The following is a 5,651-nucleotide window of genomic DNA, read 5'->3' as shown; positions in this document are numbered from 1 at the left end:
TAAGCTCAGTTATGACAATAATATCAAATGTGAATGGCCCATCTAAACAGTCCCATTAAAAGGTAGATACTGGGGCCGGGCACGGTGGCTCATGCCTGTAATCCCAGCACTTTGGGAGGCCAAGGTGGGTGGATCACCTGAGGTCAGGAGTTCGAGACCAGCCTGGCCAATATGGTGAAATCCCATCTCTACTAAAAATACAAAAATTAGCCGGGCATTATGGCATGCACCTGTAGTCCCAGCTACTCAGGGGGCTGAATTGCTCGAACCTGGGAGGCAGAGCATGCAGTGTGCTGAGATCACGCCACTGCACTCCAGTCTGGGCAATAGAGCGAGACTCTGTCTCAAAAGAAAGAAAAAAAACTAACAAATCTTTAGCAAGGTTCCCCGAGAGAAGACAACTAAAATTCAAAATGAAAGAGGGGATATTGCTGATTTCACATAAATAAAAAAGATTACAAGAGAGAACTATGAATGATTGTATGTCAGCAAACGGATATCTACATGAAATAGACAAATACTACAAAAACACAATCTACCAATGTTGAATCACAAAGAAATGGAAACTCTGAAGCCTATAACTCATCAGGTGATTGAATTAGTAATCAAAAACTTTCGAACCAAGAAAAGCCCAGGACTAGATGACTTTACTGGTATATTCTACCAACATTTAGGGAAGAATTAATATCAATCCTCCTCAAACTGTTCCAATAAATTGAAGAGGAGGTAATACTTCCAAACTCACTCTACAAGGCCAGCATTGTCTGATACCAAAGCCAAAGACACTGCAAGAAGAGAACACTAGTGAACAATATCCCTTATAAATATTGATTCAAAAATTCTCAACAAAATACTAGCAAACCAAATTCAACAGTGCATTAAAAGATTATCCACCAGGACTAAGTGGGATATATTCCTGGAAAGCAAAGATGGTTCAACATCAATGGTACTGATAGTTCAACACCATTCAACAAAGATGGTTTCAATGCACTGAAAATCAATCAGTGCAATATACCACATTGATAGAATAAAGGAAAAATATCAATTATTGCAGAAAATACATTTGACAAAATTCATAAAACACTTCCTTAATCAATACCTCTAAACTCTATCACATCATAAACTATGCATATGCTTTCACCCCCAAAGCATCCTAAAACAACTCCTATTTAAAAATACCCTTATATATATCCATGCTACTCACAAATATACAACCCAAGTATATGCAAGAACCCTAGAAATATATAATTAAAATTTCCAAAACCCATATATATACATGAAATTAACCTATTCTGCTGAGCAGTCTAGGAAAAAAATAATAAAAAATAAATAAATAAGAAGGAAATAGCCTGCATGTGCCCCACTGACGGGGAAGTGTGGACCAGAGGTGTGGGCGGAGGGTCTGCAGTTCCACTGCAGCAAGGGCTCCTGTGTCCCTGTGTGGAAATGACACATGGAGTCCTGTCACATCACATGACAGCGCAGGACACAGACACTCACAAAGAGAGGGGAAATACATGACGCCTGGTTGTCTGCTGCCCCCGGCACCTCCCCCAGTTGCCCTGGCCAGGCCCTTTGTGTGCTTCCCCCACTCCCCGGCCCTGCACCCTCCCCACCACTTGGTGCCCAAACTTGCCTCAGGCTGCCCAGCAAAGTACAGAACTGGAGTCCCAGTGGAACAGAAGATGAACTCAACTGAATTCAGTGAAGATGTAGAAGAACTTCTAAGAAGTGAGAGTGGAGACAGAGGCCGAAGATGCTGCTCTAGGCTGCTCTATGAATTCCAGGACTTCTGAGAAGCACCCTCTGGACAGCGTCTTCACTGCCCTCCAGGACTTGGCAGGTCAGCAGTGGCCCCCAGACTCCGTCCCCAGCATGAAGAGGAGGCAGCTGATCCCAGCGGCACTCCTAGAAGGCATGTGGAACCTGAGAACAGCTCGCCCTGCCAAGGCAATGGAGAGCAGGCTGACAGGGCAGGAGCTCGGGCTCTGTGTGGCCAGGCAAGGAGGAGCCCTGCAACCACGCCACCACCCCTTACTACAAGAAGCCTCTGTATGGCATCTCACACAAGGTCATGGAGAAGAAGAATCCTCTCTCAGGGGACCTGCTAAACATGTATGAGCTCTTCCAGAAGGCAAATGCCAGCAACAGTCCCTTGCCACTTAGGCTCCTGAATGAGCCACAGAAGTGGGACTGTGGCAGCACTGGGGCGGCCACCAACAGTGATCCTAACATCTACTTCCTGATCCAGAAGATATTCTACATGCTCAACACCCTCACGTCCAACAGGTCCCAGCTGCACAGCAAAGTGGACCTGCTGTCCATGAAGGTGAACCACACTGAGATGGTGGCCAAATTCCAGCTGCCCCAACTACCCCATAGCAGCTCACGGGCGGCGGAGCTCAAGCAGACTGTGGACCAGAGCCTGTCAGGCGAGGCCCTGGCCTGCTTCCTGCTGGTGCAGCTCTTCCCCAAGCTCATCAGCCACAGTCGACTTCTCCCGAGGCTGCAATGCCTGCGGCTTTGAGGCCAAGCATAAGCTGGAGTCACTGCATCTGCAGAACATCCACAACTACATGGAGGTCTACTACCCCTCAGTGAAGGACACGGCTGTGGGACAGGCCGAGTGCTTGCCCCAGCTGAGTAACTTCTTCAGTCGCTTCTGGGCCCAGTGGGAGATGGAGAACAGCCAGCCCGATGGCCAGGCTGCCAGCTTCTTTGAGGCCAAGCAGTGGACCCCGGCCACTTCCTGGACCACAAAGACGAGGAGGAGGGCCTGTCTCTGGACCGGAGTAGCACCATCCCCTCAGACCACGTGGTGGACCACCGAGTTCCTGGATGAAGCCTCTTCACCCGGCGAGTTTGCCGTCTTCCTCCTCCACTGGCTCTTCCCTGAGCTCTTTGACCACCGCAAGCTGGGCGAGCAGGACAGCTGCCACGGGGACAGCGGCAAGCAGGAGCTGCACCCGCAGAGGCTCCGCAGAGGCTGCAGATCATCCACAACTACACGGAAGTCTACTTCCCCCACATGCAGGAGGAGGCCTGGCTGCAGCAGTGCGCCCAGCGCATCAACGACAAGCTCCAGGGTCTGGGGCTGGACCCGAGCAGCAAAGGCGAGCCCCCCAAGCGATGACTGCTATGACTCCTCTAGCCTGCCCACTGACGTCTCAGTAATCAAGGTGGAGGATAGCTTCGAGCGCAAGCAGCCCTGCTCCAAGAAGATCTGGCTGGTACCCATTGACTTGGACAAATTGGAGATCCCCCAACCCAACTTGGAGGTGCCCGGCGCCGACTGCCTGCTCAGCAAGGAGCATTGCGCAGTATCTACGAGAGCAGCCCGTCCATCAGCAACTTCGCCTCGTGCCTGCTGGTGCCCCTGTTCCCCAAGCTCTTCACCCATGAGCACCTGCACAAGCAGTACAGCTGCAGCGGCTCCCTGGGCAAGAAGTAGCTGGACCCATCCTGCATCAAGTTCATTCACCACTATGTGCACCTAGGCTACCTCCGCACCAAAAACAACTGCTTCTGGACCCTGGAGTTCACTGGCAAACTGGACAAACGCTGCCCACGCCGGGACACGAGCAGAGGCGCTCCTACCAGCAGCGGTGCAAGGTCCATGTGTTGGCCCCGAGTGCAGAGACATGAGGAGCTACGCAGTCAACCCCAAAAGGTTTGAGGAGGAGTTTGAGGGTCCCCCACTGCCCCCGAGAGGAGCAGCAAGGACTTTTGCAAGATCCCCTTGGACAAGGTGGTGGTCCCTCACCCAGCTTCCCGGTGCCCTCTCCCTACCTGCTGTCTGACAATGAGGTGCGCGAGATCGTGCAGCAGAGCCTCTCTGTGGGCAACATTGCCGCAGGGCTCCTCCACCACCAAAAACCTCCAGCTGCAGTACAACCATTCCTGGGCTTGCAACAAGAAGCAGCTGGACCCCACGCAGCTGCGGCTCATCTGCCACAACGTGGACGCCATCTACCCCGTGGAGAAGGTGTGGCACTGCAAATGTATCCCCAGCATCGACGAGCGGTGCCGTTGCCCTAACAGGAAAAAATGCAACATCCTCAAGAAAGCCAAGAAAGTGGAGAAGTGAAAGCCGTGGCCTGCCCAGAGACTCAGGGGCACCAGAGACTGAGCGATGCTCAGGAGCATGCCTATGGCATCCACAGATAGGCACCTTATGTCCATGGGGTGTGGCTTATTACTCTTGCACACGTACACACCCAACCAACCACAAGAAAGAAGCCTTGAGTTTGGTCTCTTGTCCTTACGACTTCTGTCCTGCGTTCCCTGGCAGTGCAGCCTGAGTGCCAGGAGCGTGAGCTGTGAGAGCAGGGACCAGTGGGTAGGGGCCCTCTCCCCCTAGTCGTGTCCTCCCCAGCCCCTCACAACTTCAAATGCAAACTCAGCAGCTCTTTTGCTCCTCTTCCCATATTTTACAGCTTCCATTTTTATCCAATTTTTTTTAAATTAAAAAGAAACCCTTAAAAAAATCATTGGGCTCTTTGGGGGCCATTTTACTTAGAAAAAAATCTTTTAAAAAGTGCCATCTTCAGGCCGGGTGCAGTGGCTCACGCCTGTAATCCCAGCACTTTGGTAGGCCAAGGCAGGTGGATTACCTAAGGTCAGCAGTTCAGGAACAGCCTGGTCAACATGGTGAAACCCCATCTCTACTAAAAAACAAGCAAAAATTAGCCGGGCCTGGTGGCGGGTGCCTGTAATCCCAGCTACTTGGGAGGCTGACAGGAGAATCTCTTGAACTCAGAAGGTAGAGGTTGCAGTGAGCTGATATAGCACCACTGCACTCCAGCCTGGGCAACAAGAGCAAAACTCCATCCCAAAATAAATAATAAATAAATAAATAAAGGTGCCATGTTCGTGTACAATGGCTAATCATAGCTTCAGGTGGCATGGATACTGATTTTACCGACCCTGTCTTTTACATCTGATTCTGGAAGAGTCAAGAGGCAGTAGACTCCTGGATGGCAGTAGAGGGGATGGAATAGTGTGAAGTCCTTTGCGACCATGTGCAAGCTTTCCCTTCTGCTCTGGTGCCTCGGAAGGCTTCCATCAGGCACGTGTCCATCAGGCATGTGGGTAAAATGTGCTCACTCTGTAAAGGAGGACACTCGATGATGATGATATGAACGTAGAAAGCCATGGAACATGTCCGCATGTCTTCATTCGAGCTGTGTCCTTCCACTGTCCCCATTCCCTCTCCACATATGGTTGCCTGTTGGAGATTCTGGGTTCTGGGAGCTGTGGGGTGACTTCCCCAAACCTCAGTGTTAGCTCCTCCAGGCAGCACCACATCCTCATTCCTCAGGGTGGGCCCATGTCGGGGCCCCTCTTGGGGATCCCAGGCATTGGAAGGACACAGGTCATCTCAGACGGGGCATCCATGTCCTTTCCCAGGGTCCACTCAGAACTTCCCCCTTGGACCCCCTAGAAAGTCCTGCTGTCCTCCACCTGGCCACCCCTCGGCTCTGGGAGACACACGTCTTCTCGCCCCACTGACTGGGAATGTCAGACTCCTGCAGGCCAGCTGGATGTTTTCCAGGAGCACCAACCAGGAAATTCCCCAACAGGTAAAATCTTTAAAAATGACACTTTTACCTACCTAACTTTGGGGGCCAAATGCCTAAGACGGAAAGGAA

At 51.3% G+C, this 5,651-nt stretch overlaps 1 pseudogene; it reads left to right on the top strand.

Annotated features, from left to right (window-relative positions):
• Window positions 1-1,685: 1,685 nt before the first annotated feature.
• LOC111554166 lies at window positions 1,686-4,087 on the top strand (annotated as a pseudogene).
• The last annotated feature ends 1,564 nt before the right edge of the window (window positions 4,088-5,651 follow it).

Source organism: Piliocolobus tephrosceles, chromosome 14, assembly GCF_002776525.5.
Source record: "Piliocolobus tephrosceles isolate RC106 chromosome 14, ASM277652v3, whole genome shotgun sequence".
NCBI classification, from domain to species: domain Eukaryota; kingdom Metazoa; phylum Chordata; class Mammalia; order Primates; family Cercopithecidae; genus Piliocolobus; species Piliocolobus tephrosceles.
The sequence above is the reverse complement of the archived record's forward strand: the minus strand, read 5'-3'. Positions and strand labels throughout refer to the sequence as shown.